Source organism: Pseudorca crassidens, chromosome 1, assembly GCF_039906515.1.
Source record: "Pseudorca crassidens isolate mPseCra1 chromosome 1, mPseCra1.hap1, whole genome shotgun sequence".
Classification (NCBI taxonomy): domain Eukaryota; kingdom Metazoa; phylum Chordata; class Mammalia; order Artiodactyla; family Delphinidae; genus Pseudorca; species Pseudorca crassidens.
The window spans coordinates 93,673,376-93,695,123 of NC_090296.1; the positions used below are offsets into that span (position 1 = coordinate 93,673,376).

General features: G+C 38.5%; 1 protein-coding gene and 1 pseudogene across 2 annotated transcripts in view; one reads left to right on the forward strand and one right to left on the reverse strand.

Annotated features, from left to right (window-relative positions):
* Nucleotides 1-21,748, forward strand: part of USP8 (ubiquitin specific peptidase 8) — a 98,101-nt gene that overhangs the window by 1,747 nt on the left and 74,606 nt on the right. The gene's annotated exons all lie outside the window — the stretch shown is intronic.
* On the reverse strand, nucleotides 10,647-11,152 carry LOC137219091 (peptidyl-prolyl cis-trans isomerase A pseudogene; annotated as a pseudogene).

The following is a 21,748-nucleotide window of genomic DNA, read 5'->3' on the forward strand; positions in this document are numbered from 1 at the left end:
GGCACTGTTCTACACATTAGAACAGATTAAGCAGGAACAAGACCAACAAGGTTCCTGCTCCTGTTTCCGTGGAGGGAACAGACTATAAACAAGCTTTATAAAAGAAGAGGAAAGGTAATACCACATAATATCCTTTATGAAGAGAATAAAAGGGTATTTGGATGAAGCATTTCTCTGGGAAGAGAGAGCAGGCATAATTTTGAAGATTGTTCAGAAATGGCCTCTCTGGGAGTTTCCTGGTTGCCTAATGGTTAGGATTCTGGGCTTTCACTGCTGTGACCCAGGTTCAGTCCCTGGTTGGGGAACTGAGATCTGGCAAGCCGTGTGGCACAGCCAGAAAAAAAAGTGGCCTCTCTGAGAAGGTATTCTTTGAGCTAAGACCTGAATGGGAATAAGTTGAGGGCAGTGTTCAAGACCAAAGGGAATAGTAAGGCAAAATCTTTGGTGAGAAAGCAAGAAAGGCAATGTGGCTAAAGGCTAGAGAGCAAAGAAAGGAATGGCAGAAGATGAAGTCTGCAGCCTTGGTAAGTTTCAGAGCTCTAGAAGCCACTGAAGGGTTTTAAGGTATGGAGTAACATGGATAGTAACAGTAGAGATAAAGTGGATGCATTGAAGATATATTTTGTGATTAGACCCGACCTATATTGCTAATGAATCAAACAGGGAAAGGGAAAAATCAAGAGTGATTCCTAGGTTTGGGGCATGATTGTCTAGGCCAACACTCCAATATAAATATAACACAAGCCACATATGTAATTTTACAGTAGCCACATTAAAAAAGTGAAAGAAAACAAAAAGAAATTTAAAAAATCTTATTTGACCCGATATATCCAAAATAGTATCATTTCATATGTGATCAGTATTTAAAAGTATTAAATATTTTGCATTCTTTTTCTCATTACCAAGTAAGTGTTCAAAATCTGGTGGTTTTTTACATTTATAGCATATCACAATAATTGATTTCATAAAATTTACAGCTGAAAACGTAGATTCACATACTCGAATCATTCCAAACATATTTCAAAAGTTTTGCAGTAATTGAATTATGTATAAGATTTTTTATTTTAAATTAAAGTTAAGATTAAAATTTTACTTACTAAATTAGCCACATTTCAACTGCTCCATGGCCACTTGTGGCTAGTTGCTACTATATTGGACAGTGCAGGTCTACTAGAATAAAGAATAGTGGAAAATCAGACCAAAAAAGTTGTGTGGAACCAGCCTGGAAGGCCTTTGATGCCATGTTAAAGGATTGGGATCTTACCCTTTAAGACGGAGGGAACAGTGGGTCGTTTTTAAGCTAAGGAGTGACACAGCGTTGTGCTTAAGGCTAGAAAAAGTCCAGTAGGCGACCAACTGATGACTCAGGTCCAAGACTAACCCTTCAGTAGAGTCTCCACATTCTAGGACCTACCTCAGCCCTTCAAATTCAGAAGTCTGATTTTTGTCAGTGCGCTAGAGCAGTGCTACCGAAAGTATGGGCCACGGGCCACTGCCGATCTGTAAACCCTTTGTTATTGGTCCAAGGCATTTACAGAAATCGAGAGTAAGAATTTAGAAACTTTTATAGCAATTAGTGTTACACTAATTTTATGTTTATGGTTCTAATAAAAATTGGGGGCTTGTATTGTTGTATCTTGTATATGCCTTTGTTTTATTTCCCTTCTCTAGTTAATTTATTTTTATATTTTATAGAAGTGTCTATGATCTTTCACCACATATTATTTTTGCTTTTGTTTTTGTTTTTGCGGTACACGGGCCTCCCACTGTTATGGCCTCTCCCGTTGCGGAGCGCAGGCTCAGCGGCCATGGCTCACGGGCCCAGCCGCTCCGCGGCATGTGGGATCTTCCCAGACCGGGGCACGAACCCATGTCCCCTGCCTCGGCAGGCGGACTCTCAACCACTGCGCCACCAGGGAAGCCCACCACAGATTATTTTTGAAGCACTGCTCTAGAGACACTCTGATGAAGGGAGTCAGAAGGACCAAGTTCCCAGAAGACTAATCTAAACCCAGTGCCTTTTTTTTTTTTTAACTTTATAGTGAGAACTATAATGGCTAAGAGGGGAATGGACATCTACTCAGTTTCTCCCACTATACCGAAATGGCAGGCTACATGGAAATAACCAAATTTATAATGGTTACCACTTATTAAATGTTCCTATTTGCCAGCCACTATGCAAAACCTGTTACATATTATTGTCTCATTTAACCCTCATAACAACTCTTAAAATAGGTATTATTAGCCCCATTTTTCCAAAGAGGATACTGAGGCTAAAACAGTTTAAATAACTTGCGTAAAGTCACCAAGCTGGTAAATGTTAGAGACAGGATTCCAATACAGGTCTCTTTTCAAAGCTGTTGTCCCTAATCACTTTTTTTGACATTATATTCCAAGTATCTAGCAGATTCCATGGCACAATAACTCTACATTGGTTTAGCGAGAATGCGCAAAGTTGACTGCATTACCTCCCAGAGGGTCATTAGTGAATTTGGGGTTCTGCAGAGTAAGAGGAGTTAGTGGTATTCTAATAGCATCCAACAAATGCATTCATTTCTACAATAGAAATATGTCTGTTTTGCTGCCATTCAGAATTTATAGACTCCCACAAATCAGTAAAAAATAGAGACAACCCAACAGAAAAATTGGTAAGATTTAAAGTCACTTCACAAAAGAGGATATCTAAATGGCCAATAAACATGTAAAGGTGCTCGACTTCTGTAATCATTAGGGAAATGCAAATTGACATCACAATGAGATACTGTGGCACACCCACAATAATGGCTAAAATGGAAAACAAAATGTCAAGTATTGGAACAAATGAAACTGTACACTGTTGGTGGGAATGTATATTGGTATAGCCATTTTGGAAAATTCACAGTTCAAGAAAACACATGAAACCAAACTAGATTTAGGGATACAGGTTTAGGTAGTAAAATCTATGAAGAAAAGAAAGGAAATGATTAGCTTTGGGTGGGGGAGTAATGCTTGGGAGGGTATGTAGGGGTGCTTCTGCAGTGCTAGCAGCGTTCTGTTTCTTGACGTGAGTGGCGGTTGCATAGATGTTCACTTTGTGATTCATTGAGCTGTCAGTTTTGAGGTGGATGACTTTTCAGTATATGTATTATATATTTCATGGTTTTAAAATTTTTGCTGAAGTTAACAAGTTAGAAAAAATATCCCATGCTGGATACAGACTACCAACTATTACCTTACTGAGCCAAGCGTTACGGATGTGAAAGATAAGGCAGGCTTGAATTCTGAGGTTGGCAGTGGTGAAGGAGAGGAGAGACAGATGCAAAAAAATGCTGCAAAACTTGAGGCAGTATGAGATGGTGAAAGAGCACAGCAATTGGAGTGAGGAGTCCCAAGTTCAGGACTTAACTGGTTTTTCATCTAGACTAACCACTCTCTAGCTAATGACCTGGGCGTATCTCCTAACTTGCCTTAATATCATTTTTCCCACCTGGGGCTCAGGGGAGTTTGATAAAACGTACATTTTTGTTTTGTTTATAACACTTCGTAAGCTATTAAAATGTCATATAAAGTTTTTACTGATGTTCAATTGGATGTGATGGGAAAGGGGGAAGGAGTTAGGATGATTGATATTTTGAGTCAGAGTGATGGAGATTACGGTGATAGCGTGAACTGAATGATTTGGAGAAAGATTTTATTTAAACTCTATTTTATACATGTTGAGTTTAAGATCATGCCAGAACATCAAGGTGGAATTTTCAAACAGATTTAGAACCTAAGTTTTGGTACTCTGAAAAAAGTGTCAGAATTGGTGATAGAAATTAGAAATTACCCACATAAGGGTAATAATTAAAGCCATGGGCGTGAATACGATCATTGGAAGAGAATATAGAAAAACAGTACTGAGGACAAAGAAGGAGAGAGGTAAAGGAAAAAGAGGAAATCCGCACTTACTGAGCACCTGTTGAACTGTGTGCCAGCTGTTCTCTATTTGTTATCTCGTTTATTCCCCTCAAATTCCAGGGTAGCCAGTTGAGCTTCATTTGGTAGACTGACTTTGTAGACTCACAGTAAGGTAAAGAACCAGCATTTAAAACCAGCTTGACTCCAGCTTGTATGGTGCAATACACCATGCCTGTAGAGCCAAGTATCTAAGTCCATGGGGAGAATTTGAGTCAAGGAAAGATATGCCCTGAGAAAAGACCATTGGATTTTTGTGATTTGCGACCAAGGGTTTCTGGAGCATAAAGCAGTGCCTGTACTGTCATATTTGTTGTGCTTCTGTGAGCATGGTTAATCCAGACAAACATTCGTGTTCTAGACCTCTGGCAATGAGAAAAAAGTCAAGGTGGTAACTGTGAAAACCAGTATAATGAAAACAAAGTCAGTTATTAAAGCCTAGCTAGATGCTTTTTTGCCAAGTGCATTAAATCATGCCAAAGCATGAAAGAAACGGGAATAACTCATACGTGATTCATTGTTGTTTGCTGCTTTGTTCGCATACTGCCAAGAACCATCTCGCATATCATCAATGGTATGGGTCCTTCACATTGGAAAACGCTGAAATGTTATATAATAGTGTTCACTGTTCACAGGGCATTTTCAGTCACCTGAAATTTTAAGGGAAAAGATCAAGATGGCTTTGCCAGCCAAGGACATTATAACTTAGCATGAAAGATAATTTTGCTGGTGATAAACACTTGCCTTTTGGAAAGCAGCAATATCTCCTCAAAATTTAGAGTAATCCACTGTACCTACGAGGACGACTTTTCCCTACTAGGTTTACTAAAACTATTTACTCTTAGAATAGCATCTTAACATTAAAAAAAAGTAAAAGAAGAATGTTCCGCCACAATACAATTACCGGTTTCTTACTGTGTGTTTTTAGATTTACAGATGAATAATGTGTGCGTTTTTGGAAAACAGACTGTTGAGGAATTTTAACTTGATTGCAGGAGCATGATGTCTTCTGTCTTTATCTACTCCCTCTTTCCAAGTTCTAGAGAAGACCTCCAGTAAGCAAGTGAAACTCTTTGGCATAGTCACTGATCTCAGAATCGCTTAGGAGCACCGAGAACTTTGATTTCCAGGAATTGGTTAGGCACAGCCACTTCACTCAACCTTGTATTTTACACCCCAGAGTAAAGGTTGCATTTGGGCAACCTGATTTTCTTTCTTTCTGTTTTAAGGCGGTGGGCAGTTAATAATTGTTGGTTGGTTACAGCCTCCAGCCAGATTTGTTAAAATAGATAATCCACCCACAGGTGCAAAAAACTTTTTAAACATCATCACTGTCTTCCATCTATACATTTCCCACCCCCAAGGTAACCTCTACTCTTAATTTCTTGTGTATTTTTCAAGAGTTTTTCTTCATGCTTATACGTGTAATTATTTTCATGCCTTTACATGTTATTTTTCCCCATTTTTATATAAAAGGGAGGATACCGTATACAATATTCTGCACTTTGCACTTAAGACATCTTGGGCTTTTCCGTATAAATGCATCCTTTTTTCTTACCCCTGCAGATTATTTAACCAGTCATTGTCCAATTGAAGAACATGAGTTTCTTTTTTCTTTTTTCTTTTTTTTTTTTTGGCTGTGTTAGGTCTTCATTGCTGCATACAGGCTTTCTCTAGTTGCATTACGTGGGCTTCTCATTGCAGTGACTTCTCTTACTGTGGAGCACGGGCTCTAGGAGCACAGGCTTCAGTAGTTGTGGCCCGCAGGCTCAGTAGTTGTGGCGCATGGGCTTAGTTGCTCCATGGCATGTGGCATCTTCCCGGACCAGGGATCAAAGCCATGTCCCTGCATTGGCAGGTGGATTCTTAACCACTGCGCAACCAGGGAAGTCCAGAACGTGAGTTTCTAATCTTTTATATTCTAGTTAGTGCTTGGATGGGTATCGTTGTACACAAATCTTTTCTTGTATATTTAAGCATGTCTCATCTCAGTTCCCAGACTGGAATTACTCTGCAAAAGGGCGTATGTGTATTTTTAATTTTAATAGGTACTGCCATATTGCCCTCCATGTACCAAATGTTTCTCCACAGCATTGCTGATAGACTAGAGTATTACCAAATTTTTGGATATTTCCCTGTGAACTTTTGAAGGGTAGATTATTTCAAGTCCTACCTAATATTTTCAGGACCAGTAACAGAATCATTTGATTAAACTGGGGGAAATGAGATTTGGTTTACACAGTTTGTTCAGGACACAAATTATTTGCTGCAGATCCTGCAGCTACACACCCACGACTAGTAAAAACATGGCTGCTTATGCAGTGGAAGCAGCCAGCAAAAACCTGGAAAAGTGCCAAGAATGACTACAAACAGCTCCACCTACTCTTTTTGTGTGTGTGTGGCAAATTTGCAAGCTTAGCAGTATCTAAAAAGATCCTTCAGCCTTTGTTTGAATTACAGAGAATCAACCTGGTAAGAGGGAGGGAGTTACTCATTTCATGGAAAATTCCCCTGATATTATAGGAGCTGAAAATGATTTTTATTTAATTTTGCTTCAGTGCTGAAGTGACACAGGGAGGGAGAAAATAGAGCTGTTAGGCTGTGGGGTCCACCTGCACTGGGGTTTATGTTAGAGTGTGAAGAAAGATTTCCAGGAATGATAATCTCAGTTACTTGGAGCCAAGGTAATTTACAGAGGAAAAAACAGAGTTCAATGTGGTATGCTAGCTTACTGGCTTTTCAGACTTTTTTTGTTTTTGTAACATTTTTCTAAATTGAAGTATAGTTGATTTACAATGTGTCAGGTATACAGCAAAGTGATTCAGTTATATATATATATATATATATATATATATATTCTTTTTCAGATTCTTTTCCATTATAGGTTATTATAAGATATTGAATATAGTTCCCTGTTCTATACATTAGGTCCTTGTTGGCACTTCTAAATCATTTTACAAATTTGTAGGCTTGTTATGGACTGAATGTTTGTGTCTCCCCCTCTCCCCCCAAAATATTCATAACTCCTAACCCTTAATGTGATAGTATTTGGAGATGGTGCCTTTGTAAGATAATTGAGGTTAAATTAGATCATGATAGTGGGGCCCTTATAATGGGATTGTGGCCTTATAAGAAGAGGATGAGAGAGATCTTTTCCAGCTGGAGCTCAGAAGCACAGAGGAAAGGCCATGTGAGGACCCAGTGAGGAGGCCATCTGCAGGCCTGGAATAGAGCTTCCTACCAGGAACTGAAATGGCCAGCACCTTAGTTTTGGACTTCCCAGCCTCTAGAACTGTGAGGAATAAATTTCTGTTGTTTAAACCACCTACTCTATGGTAGTTTGTTATGGCAGCCGAAGTTGACTAAGTAAGTGTATTTTTAGTTTTCCACAGGTTCATAAAGATCCATCCAAAAAAAATTGTGATGACTATTAATAGTGTCACGTCTTTCGTCAAATTAACTACAACCAACATATTGTCTGTGTAGTTCCTGCAAAATTTGGAAACTGTTACCTCTTTAGGCATGGCAGGTGACTATTGGGGAATCCTTCCATTTATTTAATATACCCAAATGTTAACTTGCATCTCAGGAGTGGCTTAGAATTTGGAATCCTTCTGTCTCTTGAGTTTGAATAAGAGGCATATAAATGCAGGCCTAAACTCATTCACTTGATGGGCTGTAAGTAGTGGTACACACTGGTGATTGATTGGATATTCGATGATACCAAGAAAACATATTACTTTTATTGAACTTTGGTGTTTTGTTATGATAATAGTATTATGATTAAGTTTTTTAATCCAGAGTCTTTTAGACATGATATCTGGGGTTTGTTTCAAAAGAATGTGGTGTTGCAACAGGGTGTAAACTGTTGGCAGTATCAAGGAAGTAATAGTGGTCTAGGGTATGATCATTGGAGAAGCTAAATGATGGATACTTGGGGGTTCTTTGTGTTGTTCTGTACTTCTGTATATGTTGACATTTTCTGTACTAAAAAATTGTTAAAGTAATTTATCATTGTGTATAACTAGTGACTCATAATTTTACCTGCTGAAATTAACATATAAAGAATCTTCAACTTAAATGTCTTCTTAAGCATGGAAATTTAAATGCTGGCCATGAACATGAATTGGACTTCACTTACCATGCATTTATTTAGCAGCTACTAAATGCTTTCCTGTAGATTTTTCTCATTTAATCTCTGCAAAGGTAGGTGTCATCCCCATTTTACAAATGAGGGAAATGTAAACTCTAGATAACTAGTACACAGGTAGAAAATAGCATAATTGGAATCTTCCCCCCATTTGGTCTGTCTCCCAAAATTCATGTTTTATTTCTACCATACCATGCTGCTTCTCAGACCTACCTGACCACCTTTTCCTCCATGCTGTTTTCCTTTTAGTAGTGAAAGCTTGGCACAGCAGATGGACAAACATATATGAAAATGTGGAAGATTTCTGGGGTCTTTGTCCTCTCCTTTCCTCTTAGGGGGTCTTTGTCCTCTGGGGTCTTTGTCCTCTCCTTTCTGCTGGAGTCCTCTGGGGTCTTTGTCCTCTCCTTTCCGCTGGGGTCCCAAAGCAGGAGTTAAAGGTGTGTTGCACCTAAAGGAAACCATGAAGCAATGAATTGATAAAATTCTAGACCTAACTCACCAACCTATGGTTCTGCAAGAATTCATTTGACCATTATTACATATATTTGTGTCAGTTACTGTTCAAGATACTGAACTGATACTCTCATCTCACTTTCAGAACATAAATTAAGAGGTCAACCTTGAGGACTTTATACTAACCTTGAGGGCATTATGCTAAGTGAAGTAAGTCAGAGAAAGACAAATTCTGTATGATCTCACTTATATTTGAAATCTAAAAAAAACAAACTCTTAGAAACAGTAGATTTGTGGTTGCCAGGTGTAGAGTAAGGGGAGGGGATGTGATGAAAGAAGGAGGAATGGGTGAAGGTGGTCTAAGGGTACAGCCTTCAGTTATAAGCTAGATAAGTTCTGGCGATCTAATGTACAGAATAGTGATTATAGTTAATACTGTATTGCATAGTTGAAACTTACTAAGAGAATAGATCTTAAAAGTTCTCACCACAAAAAAAAAAATACAAGAAAAAATGGTGAGTGTGAGGTGATAGGTGTGTTAACTAAACTTATTGCAGTAGACATTTTGCAATATAAACCTGTATCAAATCATCATGTTATGAGCCTTAAACTTAATGTTATGCATCAATTATATCTCAGTAAAGCTGGTGGGGGATGGTGGTGCTCAGTCCTAACACACTTACCTCTCTCCTCCTCCCGCCTATATCCCTACTCCACCCTCAGAAGCAACGGCAACACAGCTCAGGAAATGGACTAAGTGCAAGGTAGAAACGCTGAGCAGCCTGTCCAGTCACTCATTGCTTTCTCCTTTCTCTTCCCAAGAACATGCCAAGTTTGCAATATAAGGGAACTTGGGACAACCCACTACTTCCATGCCAGTTGTAACAATGGAGCTTTAAGAATACTTAATATATAGTGTGGCACAGCTTAACAAAAGTCCCATCCTGAAGTGTGTGGAGAGAAAATACCAGATTTTATAAGCACTTGTGGTTAAAGCAAGACTTGAATCCAAGAAAGGCTTTATGTGCAATCTAGATATTTACACTCCCTTTATTCTCCATCACCCACCCATCCCCAAATAAAAATCACCATACTTAGGCAAATCTAGACTTACCTGTGCTTAAAATAACACCATGCTGACTAGCCTACAGAGTGGGTCATGTGGGATAGACTTTCAGCTCCATGGTGTACTTTCCCTGCCCCTGAATTTCCACATCTCTAGGCCAGAGAAACCTAACATGACAGAGTTAATAAGAGCACAAACTCCAGTTTTATCCACAGAGCTGTCCGTTGACCAAGCAAGAATGCTGAATTACTGGAGAAGCTATAGCATGTTTGATTCTTTAAAAAAAAAAAAAAAAAGATTTGATGCTTGAGCCCAAAGAGTTAGAAAACTAAGAAGAAATGAGAGATTGAGAGTTTCAAGTTAGAGTAAGAGAATACCTACAGGTTATTTAAGGGCATAAATTCAAAACTGCCCCTGCCCAGCCTCCTGAGAAGGCTTTCAGTAGGATGGAAAGCTGAGAGCCGCCTTTCCCCCTGGCTAACCCACCTTTCGCTGGCCGCAGGCAATCAATAGGTGGAGTAATGTATTATTTAGTACAGCACTGAAACCCATAGCTTGATTTAAATTTAGACGTTTAGTTTTTCACATGTACTAAAAACTGATTTGTCTGCCTTTCTGCCATCTGCACACATGTGTACAGGATCTAGAAGAAGGTACTTAGGTTTCGCTCTTCCCCTTAAACTCTTCAAATGAAACTTGTTTTGCTTTTCGCCTTCCCATCTTTTTTATCTTAACCAAGGTGCCACCTTTCTAAATAGGCCAGACTCAAAACTTTTTCATTTTTCTCATTTAGTTTTTATTTCATAATCATAAACTTAACTATGCAATCCAACTAGACTTGGAGGGGAATAAGGAAAATATAGAACCCAAAGAGCTGCAGCACATGAATAGATGTTGAGTATTTTCAGACAGCACAAAGATTATAGGATAGAGTGAGCAGATGAAGGTGGTGGGGTACACTCCTGAGCTATAGAAGGAATGGTATGGAAGTTAAAACACAAGTCAAATTTATTGGAGTTGTCTGTAGTCAGCATTAAAGAGCTACTTGGTGGTTCTCCCATTCCTGGACTGAAGCACTCCATAGCTTCCACAATATTCATGCCCTCTTCTACCTTGCCAAAGACCACAGGTCTGCCATCCGACCATTCCGTCTTGGCAGTGCAGGTGAAAAACTGGGAACAGTTTGTGTCGGCCCCAGCATTTCCCATGGACAAGATACTAGGACCCATATGCTTCAGGATGAAACTCTCATCATCAGATTTCACCCCGCACATGGACTTGCCACTAGTGCCATCATAGCCTGTGAAGTCACCACCCTGGCACATAAAACCCACAATAATTCTGTGAAAGCAGGAACCTTTACAACGAAGTCCATTATCCCCAGTGTTCAGGGCATGAAAGTTTTCTGCTGTCTTTGCAACTTTGTCAGCAAACAGCTTGAAAGAGATGTGGTCCAAGGGCTCACCGTGGACAGTGATGTTGAAGAACACAGCAGGGTTGACTGTGGCTGGGTGATGGTGATGTCTGCAAAGCCAAACTTTCTTCATTCTTTAGTCCAAATTGCTTGTCCTCCTGGGAAGAAATCTCTTGTGTTTTTACCTGTATCTCCACAAGTAAGGACTTCACCCTAAATGAGTATCACTTTTCCTTAAGGTGACTGAGTCTTGTTGCCCTCTTTGAATTTAACCTTTCCTTCCTGCCCCCAGACTACCCTGCCTGACTACCATTGTGATTTTCTTCACATATTGCTTTCATCTTGAGACTCCTCTGAGCATTAGCCTACAGAGTATCTAGGCCCTATCCAGCCCTGGGTATGAGCAGACCTGCAGTCAAAGACGATAGGATGTGAAAACACCTAGCATCGTTCCTGGCACATGGCAGGCACTGTTGACTTCTTTTTTCTCTTCTTACAAGTTAGTTTCTTTACTGTCCCAAAGACTACCAATGGTTGTACCAGCCTCATAGATTACAGGCATACCTTGGAGATATTGCAGATTTGGTTCCAGACCACCACCATAAAGCGAATATCACAATAAAGTGAGTCACGTGAATTTTTTGGTTTCTCAGCGCCTTTGAGTTATGTTTACACTGTTCTGTAGTCTGTTAAGTGTGCAAAGTATTATGTCTAAAAAAAGATCTTAATTAAAAAACACTGTATTAAAAAATACTTTATTGCTAAAAAAAATGCTAACCATCATGTGTCTGCAGTGAGTTGTAGTAACATCACAGATCACCATAACAAATAAAATGAAAGTTTGAAATATTACCAGTATTACCAGAATGTGACACAGAAACATGAAATGAGCAAATGCTCTTGCAGAGATAGCGCCAGTGCATTTGTTTGATGCCACAAACCTTCAATTTGTAAAAAAAAACACAGTATTTGTGAAGTGCAATGAAGTGAAGCTCAAGCTTTTTGATAAAATGAAATATGCCTGTATTCTCCCTCCAAGAAATATATTCACTCCAATCTTTTGCCTCTCCAAATCTATCAAGCATGAACAAATACAAATTCTATATTAAAACTTTAAAACAAGCTTGAAGGTCACAGAAGTAGAAACAAATGGAAAACCATACTACCTTGTTCTTGGCTAAGAAATTTAACATCATAAAAACAATGTTATTTAACATGTCAAAAATACTAATAAGGTTCTGGGGGGAACAAAGGAAATGGGAGGAGGGGAGCTAGCCAAGCTGATTCTAAAGCTCATATGGGAAAAATAAAGCAAAAATGGGCAGAAAATTTTGGCAAAGAAGAGCGATAAAGGGAGATGAGTATCTGTTAGATATTAGTCAGATTATAAAGCCTAAGTAAGGGCACTAATCTACCCTTATGACCTAAACACCTCCCAAACATGCCACCTCCAAATACCAATACATTGGGGATTAGGTTTCAACAGAATTTTGGGAGGACACATTCAGTCTGTAGCATCAAATGTCCATCGATAGGGAGCTAGAGGAAAAAAAAAAAAGCACAAAGTGTAATATAAACAATATATCATTAAGGGCTTCCCTGGTGGTGCAGTGGTTAAGAATCCACCTGCCAATACAGGGGACACGGATTCGAGCCCTGGGCTGGGAAGATCCCACATGCCACGGAGCAACTAAGCCCTTGCGCCACAATTACTGAGCCTGTGCTCTAGAGCCCGCGAGCCATAACTACTGAAACCCATGCACCTAGAGCCCGTGCTCCACAACAAGAGAAGCCACTGCAATTAGAAGCCTGCACACTGCAATAAAGAGTAGCCCCCACTCGCTGCAACTAGAGAAAGCCCGCGGGCAGCAATGAAGACCCAATGCAGCCAAAATAAATACGTTATTAAAAAAAAAAGTGCACGCACATTTTCTAAAAATATATATATCACTAAGTTAAAAAGTAAGGTGCATAAAGTATATATAGTGTGCTACCTTTTAATAAAAAGAGAAGATATAGATATATGCCCATGGGGACAGGGCATATAGTAGTAGTGGGAGCAGGGCCTTTTAGTGTACCCCTTTTGATACTGTTTTGTTTTTGAACCATGTGAGTTAAATGTATTACCTTTAAAAGAGAAAAAAAAAAAAGATGCTTTCCCAACTATAAATAGAAATTTAAAAATTAACAGTTGGGAAGGCCTTCAGAGATCACCTACAAGTTTCTTCATCTTAAAAGTGAGGAAAAAAAAGAATATAAGAGGGAAATGTTCATGAGATAGCATAGCTAATTTGTTACAGAACTAGAATACAGATCTCTTGAGTGCTTTTCTCTTAGGTTTCTTCATAAATGCTATCTACTCTAGCCCATGCTGATCTCCCTTTTTACTGACTCACTGATACCTTATTTGCTGATTTCATGGGTCTTAATTTTTTCTCATAAATGTTTACATCTTTGAAGGTATTCCCCTGTATTTTCTATAGCACTGCACATGGTGTTTGGCCAATAACTACTTTGTTCATTTATTCAATATTTTATTGAGTGTTCACTGAAAATTCCAGACACACTGCTTGGTTTTATGGATAGCTGTCAATTGGGATACTGGAAGTAGAGGTAGAAGTTTTCATCCTTGTTCTAAGCATTGAACATAAAGTCAATAAAGCCTGTAATTCATTCACCTACTTATGTGAAGCCATATTTATGTTTACTTTCTTAATAATTCTTTTGGGTAGGGCCTAAGCAGCGGGTGATATACATCCTGCTGCTCATATGTAGGTGTTAGAGGAATAAGATTACTGCTCATCAAGCCCAGAGTTAAGTAAACAGAGAAAACCTTTAGCCTGCTTGTGTTAGTCAGATTCCCCTTCCATCCTACTTCTGGGGACTGGATCACTCTGGGTTTTCAGAAACGTTTTAGAAAAGACTCTCTCCCCTGGTACCCAGTCTCCTATTTCTGTCAACAGACTGCCTATGCCAGACTTTCAGTGTCTTGAAAGCAGGAACTCTTTCTTTGTATTCCTAGTGCCCGTTAAAGTGCCCAGCACAATCATTGTTAGTTGAACTGAACCAAGCCTCTAGGGCCGTACACACCTATACTTAAAATACAAATGTGTCTCCTCCAATGTGTTTCCACAAGACTGAATTTCATTTCATTTCCAATCTATTTTAATGTTTCTGATTCCCAGCTATAAAACCTGTAGCCTCCATTCCCTTTTCCCATAACCATAACTGCCATCTTTCCTCTGTCCCTTCTGGAAAGTGCGCTAACCGTAAGTGCCCTAAGACTACTGGGAAGCAGGTGATTCCCTGGTGCTCAAGATAAAACTTGGCAAATAGCCAAAGTAATCTCGAGAAAAGAATGAAACTGGAGGTTTCACACGCTGTGATTTCAAACTATACTACAAAGCTACAGTAATCAAAACAGTATGGTACAGGCACAAAAACAAGACACATAGATTAATGGGACAGAATAGAAAGCCCCAAATGAATCCACACTTATTGACATATTTTGTTAATATATGTCAAAGGAAGCAAGAATATACAATGGGGAAAAGATTCCTCTTCAATAAATGGACTTGGGAAAACTGGACCACTTTCCCACACCATATACAAAAATAAAATCAAAATAGGTTAAAGACTTAAATGTAAGACCTGAAACCATAAAACTCCTAGAAGAAAACACAGGCAGTACACTCTTCGACAACATTCTCAGTAATATTTTTTTGGATATGTCTCCTCAGACGAGGGAAACAAAAGCAAAAATAAGCAAATGGGACTACACCAAACTGAAAAGCTTTTGTACAGCAAAGGAAACTCAACAAAAGGAAAAGGCAGCCTACTGAATGGGAGAAAATATTTGAAAATCATCTGGTAAAGGGTTAATATCTAAAATGTACAAAGAACTTACACAATAGCAAAAAAAAAATTTTTTTAATGGGCAGAGAATCTGAATAGACATCCTTCTAAAGAAGACATACAGATGGCCAGCAGGCACATGAAAAGATGCTCAACATCATTCATCATCAGGGATATGCAAATCAAAACCACGAGATATCACCTCACACCTGTTAAAATGGCTACTATCAAAAGACAACAAATAAGTGTTCACAAGGATGTAGAGAAAAGTAACTATTGTGCGCTATTAGTGGGAATGTAAATTGGTGCAGCCACTACCGAAAACAGTATGGAAGTTCCTCAAAAAATTAAAAATAGAATTACCATATGATCCAGCAATTCCACTTCTGGGCATTTATCCAAAGAAAGTGAAAACACCTACTCGAAAAGATATATGTAACCTCATGTTCATTGTGGCATTATTTACAATAGCCAAGACATGGAAACATCTAGGTGTCCCTCAACAGATGAATGGATAAAGAAAAAGTGGTGTATATATATACAATGGAGCATTACTCAGCCATAAAATAAGAATGAAATTCTGACATTTGCAGCAATGTGGATGGACCTAGAGAGTATTACACTTAGTGAAATGTCAGACAGATAAAGACAAATAATGTATTATGCCACTTATATTTGGAAAAAATAATACAAGTGAATGTATATGCAAAACAGAAACAGACTCACAAATATAGAAAACCAACCAATGGTTGCCAAAGGGGAAAGGGGAGGAGAAAGGGGGAAATTAGCGGTATGGAATAAAGAGATACAAACTACTATGTATAAATTAGATAGGCAACAAGGATATATTGTATAGCACAGGGAATTATATTCAATATCTTGTAATAATTTTAAATGGAATATAATCTGTAAAGATATTGAATCACTATGCTGATAGATCTGTAACTAATACTATAAATCAACTACACTTCAACAAAAACAAAACTTTTTAGAGAAAGACAAATATCATGTGATCTCTCCTATATGTGGAGTCTTAAAAAGAAAACTCAGATACAGAGAACAGATTGGTGGTTGTCAGAGGGAAGGAGTAAAGGGTGAGCAAAATGGATGAGGGGAGTCAAAAAACTTGCAGTTATAAATAGGTAATGGGGATGTAATGCACAGGGTGGCAACTATAGTTAATACTGTATTGCATTTTGAAAGTTGCCAAGAGAGTAAATCTTAAAAGTTCTTACCACAAGAAAAAAATAGTCTTTAACTATGTATGGTGATGGATGTTAACTAGATTTATTTTAGTGATCATTTTGCAGTACATACAAATACCAAATCATGTTGCACACCTGAAGCTAATATAATATTGTATGTCAATTATACCACAATTTAAAAAAAGATAAAACTTGGCAAGTTTATTTTTTGTTCCTCAAGGATTTCCTCAATAAAAATTTCATAAAAGCCTGATCCTTGGTCCTGGCAGGTTATGCTACCCTAGATTCAAGTGTTTCTCTAGTGGTTTCTCCAAAAACCTTCTGAGTATATTACATGATAAAGTGAGAAAGAGCTTGTGCTTGACAGTCCCATATACTACCAGCCTTCAAATCTCCTTATTTGTAAATTTAGAAATAATAATGCTCATCTCATAATGTTATGGTGATGTAGAGATAAGGCATGTGAAAATCCCTGGCATATAGCAACTGCTCTAAACACATCCCACTTCTTATCCACAAAGTAGTTTACAAATTAATGAAGAAACAAATGAGCAGCTTTCCCAAGCAGTAATATTTACCTTATTTATAGAAACCTGTGCTACCAGTTCCTGAAGAAACCAGGTCTTCAGAAACCAGGTCTCTTAGTAGCTTGCCTTGGCCTGTCTCTAGCAGTTTAGTTTTGGAACATTGTGCTCTTGAGGTGTGTCATAGTATGTCCTGATCAAAGGACAAGCCTAGTTTTGTCAATGATATTGGTATGTAAGGATCCCTTTTACTAGGTTCCATGAGGTCCTCAGATATGACAAGGCAGAGTCTCTGCCCCTTAGGTGATAACCATCTATTAGAGAATATAAGGTATTTACATAAATAACAGTTACAAAGTAATGTATGTTTTAAGTATATAAGAGATATACAGATAAAAATGCTATCGCGATTTAATAAGGAAAAATTACTTACAGCTGGAGAAGATCAAAAATGGGTTCACTCTGGGACTTCCATGGTGGCGCAGTGGTTAAGAATCCGCCTGCCAATGCAGGGTACACGGGTTCAATCCCTGGTCCAGGAAGATGCCACATGCCGCAGAGCAACTAAGCCCGTGCGCCATAACTACTGAGGCTTCGCTCTAGAGCCCACGAGCCACAACTACTGAAGCCTGAGCGCCTAGAGCCTGTGCTCCACAACAAGAGAAGCCACCACAGTGAGAAACCCCTGCACTGCAATGAAGAGTAGCTCCCGCTCTCCACAACTAGAGAAGAAAGCCCACGCAACAATGAAGACCCAACACAGCCAAAAAAATTAATTAATTTTTAAAAATGGGTTCACTCGGGCTTCCCTGGTGGCGCAGTGGTTGAGAGTCCGCCTGCCGATGCAGGGGACACGGGTTCGTGCCCCGGTCCAGGAAGATCCCACATGCCGCGGAGCAGCTAGGCCCGTAGCCATGGCCGCTGAGCCTGCGCGTCCGGAGCCTGTGCTCCGCAACGGGAGAGGCCACAACAGTGAGAGGCCCGCGTACCACAAAAAAAAAAAAAAAAAAAGGATTCACTCAATCATTCAATAGATATTTATCATAGATGTGTCTCTGCAAGGTATTAGGCTAGACACTAGGGATGCGAGATTTAAATTATATCACACTTGTTCTGGGAGAGCTAAGAGCTTAGTAAGGGAGAAAGTCACAGAAAGAATAATTGCGGTACTATGTGGTAGGGACTGCTTTATAAGTGGGATGTTCAATGTGCTTTGGAAGTAGAGATCAAGAGTGATTAACTCAGTGTACAGAGACTGGGGAAGAAATGATGTTTGAGCTGGGTCTTGAAAGATAAAGAGGAGTTTCCCAGATAGAGAAGATTGGAAAGGGTATTTATTAAGAAGTTGCCTTTTTATCTTGAAAAATGGGAAGAATTTAGACATTCAGAAGTGGGGAGAATCCAGAATTGCATCAACAAAGATTGGAAAATCAGAAGAAAGCATGAAGTGAAATAGTTCTCATGGGTGAGTAGAAATGCATGAATTTGATCCAGTTTGTGGTGGGATTAAAGACAATGGAGAAAACTATTAAAGATCTTCAAACTGGGACAGGATAAGGTTAGAACTTTGGATTAAGAAGATTGAGCTTATAGTTTTGTACAGGAAAGTTTGGATAAGGCCACACTAGGAGCAAGGAGGGCAAGTAAGAGACTATTAAAATAACTAGGTAAGAGGTAACAAAATCATGTAGAAAGTGGCAGGAGGAATGGAAAGGAGAGGCCAAATGGCAGAAGTGTTGCAGACATGGGGTATGGTTATTGGCAACCTGAGTGCTTGAGAGGATGCTGTACCATTAACAGTAAGAAACATAAGAGTTAAGGCTCGGGAGAAGTGAAAAGTAGATGCACTAATTTTGAGAATCTGCAATAGACTGGTAGAAACAATAGACAAGATGGGACAAGTGGTTAAGGAGAAATGGGAAGTGAGAAAGAGACAACAAATGTGACAACTTTTTGTGAACTTTGGCAGTGAAGGAAAAGAGTTTATGAGGCAAATCTTGAGGGTTTTCACTGTATGATGAACTGGAGAGATTGAGCTAATTTGTAGGTGGAAAGGGAAAATGAAGAGCAGACCAAAAATTGAAAATGAAAGAGAAGGGGGTAAATGATGGAGCAAGGTCATAGTTTCAGAGGTATTAGTGGAGGAAAGGATGTGAACTGTTGCTGTGACAATTAATTTGTAGGCATAGAGGTGAAGAATTTCAGTTTCTACTTAAGATGATGTCAGATGATTTGCAGATAATTTTTTTCCAGTATGGAAAATCTCACCCTGTTTTGTTTTTCCAGGCCCTTGTCAATTAAACCAATTTCTGACTGGACATGGCCTACTTAGTAAGAGACACTTCGCTGTAGTAGAGTGGGAGTTGTGTAATTGTTTTCCCTAGTATTCCTGCTGCAGAGAGCTGCTTGTTCAATCACTTCAGATTTGATATCATAATACTCTGTGACTGGCTCCTCAAAAAAAGCTCTTCAATTTGGATAGATGTTGATTTTCACAACTTTCCCAACTCAGACATTTTAAAAGTCAGGAGTAAAAGAATAAAGCTTCTAGAAGAAAACATAATAGAATAGCTCATGACCTTAGAATAGGCAAAGATTTCTTAAATAGGACAAAAACTCGCTAATTATAAAGGGGGAAAAACGTGATAAATTGGGACTATTAAACAACTGTAAAGTCTTGTTCATCAAAAGACATCAATAAGACAATAGAAAAGACCAAGACACAGTGAAAGATGTTCTCAATATGTAAATAAAATAGACACACACTCAGAATACATAAAGAATGTCTATAAATCAGTAAGAAAAAGTTCAATCGCAAAATAGGCAAATAATTGAACAGGCATCTCATAAAAGAGATTATTTGAAAGACCAATAAACATTTTACAAGGTACTCAACTTCTTTAGTCATCAAAGAAATATACGTTAAAACCACAATAAAATATTTTAGCCATCAGAAATACTAAAATGAAAACACAAAATATCAAGTGTTGGATAAGGATTTGGAGCAACTAGAACACTGATACACAGCTGGTGAGAGTGTAAATTGGTACAACCACCTTGGAAAATAGTTTGCTCTTATCTCATAAAGCTGAACAAATGCATACGCTGTGACCTAGCAATTCCAATCCTAGGTGTCTACTCAGCAGAAACAACTGGATTCTATGCAAATGTCCTAGTAGAATGAATGAATAAATATGGTGTATTCATGCAGTGTAATACTACTCTACAATGAGAATGAATGAACCACAACTACACACAACAACATGGATGAATTATACTACATCATGATGAGCAAAAGAAGCCAGAGGCAAAAGAGTTCATGCTGTATGATTCCATTTGTATAGAGTGCAAAAACAAGCAAAGATAATCTATTCAGTTAGAAAAGAGGATAGTGGTTGCCCGTGGTGTTTGTGTATGATGTGGCGGGGGGGCAATGGAGCAACTGAAAGGGGGAACAAGAGAAATTAATGGGGATGGGTAACGTTATCTTTCTTGATCTGACAATAGGTACACAGGTGCATTCAATTTGTGAAATTCATTGAGATGTACATTCATAATTTGTGCACTTTTTTGTGTGCTTGCTATACTTCAGGATTTTTTTTTTTAGTCGGAGTTCTCAAGTCTGTCAACCTTGTTCTCATAATAGGCTTAAATCAAGACAAGATCAAAATTGTAATTTATCATTTTCCTTCTGATTTAATCTATGAATATTTATTAAAATTATTCATGTTTCTCAGTTTCTACCTTCCAAATCTTTAACTGCCCAGTTCTCCACATCTTGAAACCCTTTAACGGTTTCCACACAAGAGAATATTACCCCAAGTTCTGTGCTTTGTGGTCTGTGCTTTTGTGTTATAGAGCACAGAGTATCTCCCTTAAAATACACAACTCTAATGAAATTGATCAAATAACCAAATGGATAATAACATCCATTTAGTTTGGAGTTCACAACCATAAAGTCCTCTCAGCACTACTACAACTATGGACATCCTCAGTTTGCTCAGTGCTTTTGATGTTTCTTGTTGCCACCTGCTAGTCTTCTGGTCTCCTGGAGAACATTTTGGATGTTAACACCAAGTTCAAGGGAAAATAATGATAATGGAGGGATATTAAGGTCAGGAGTTCCTTGTTTGGGGCAGCTTCCTAGTTTATTAGTTATTCACCATTCCGGAGGGACAACTAACTATGCAAAAATACCTTCAATATGAACATCTGGGTACTAGAGGAAAAAAAATGAAACATGAACTAAGTTTTAAAGAATAAAAATAAGCTTAATATCATGGATTCCTGGGATTTTTTAAATAATGCATTACTGGTTCAGAGGGCATGAACATTTTGATTGGTATTGCATTTCACTGAAAATGTGATTTGCAAGAAGTGACATTTTTAATAATGTTCCATTTTCTAATCCAGGAACATGATGTGTCTTTCCATTTATTTTCTTGTTCTAATATGTAAAGTTTTAAAGATTTCTCATTTAGGCCCTGCCCATTTCTTATTGTGTTAATTAATTTCTAAGTAAACACGAGTGACGACTTTGAAATTCCTGAGGACTCAGGGCTCCCAAGGGAGCCCAAATGAGCACAAAGTGAATCCTTTTAACTCTTTAAATTGTTTCTCTCCTAGTATAATTCAGGAAAGAAAGATTTCCTACTCATGTAGCCTCAGATAAATCTGTCTTTTTATTTTGGCTGGGACAAAGGAAAGAAGAGAAACACATGGTCGTGTTTTACCATTCTGTTGTTGGGGTGGAAATATTAATGTTATCTCTCTTTTTTTTTAATTTATAAATTATTGGTTCACAGCTTTCATCCTCACGACACTGTGAAGAAAGGCTAATCATTCTTTATTATTATTATTTATTTATTTATTTATTTATTTATTTATTTATTTTTGGCTGCGTTGGGTCTTCGTTGCTCCATGCGGACTTTCTCTAGTCGTGGTGAGCGGGGGCTACTCTTCGCTGCAGTGCACGGGGCTTCTCATTGCTGTGGCTTCTCTTGTTGCAGAGCACGGGCTCTAGAGCGCAGGCTTCAGTAGTTGTGGTGCATGGGCTTAGTCGCTCCGCGGCATGTGGGATCTTCCCAGATCAGGGCTTGAACCAGTGTCCCCTGCATTGGCAGGCAGATTCTTAACAACCGTGCC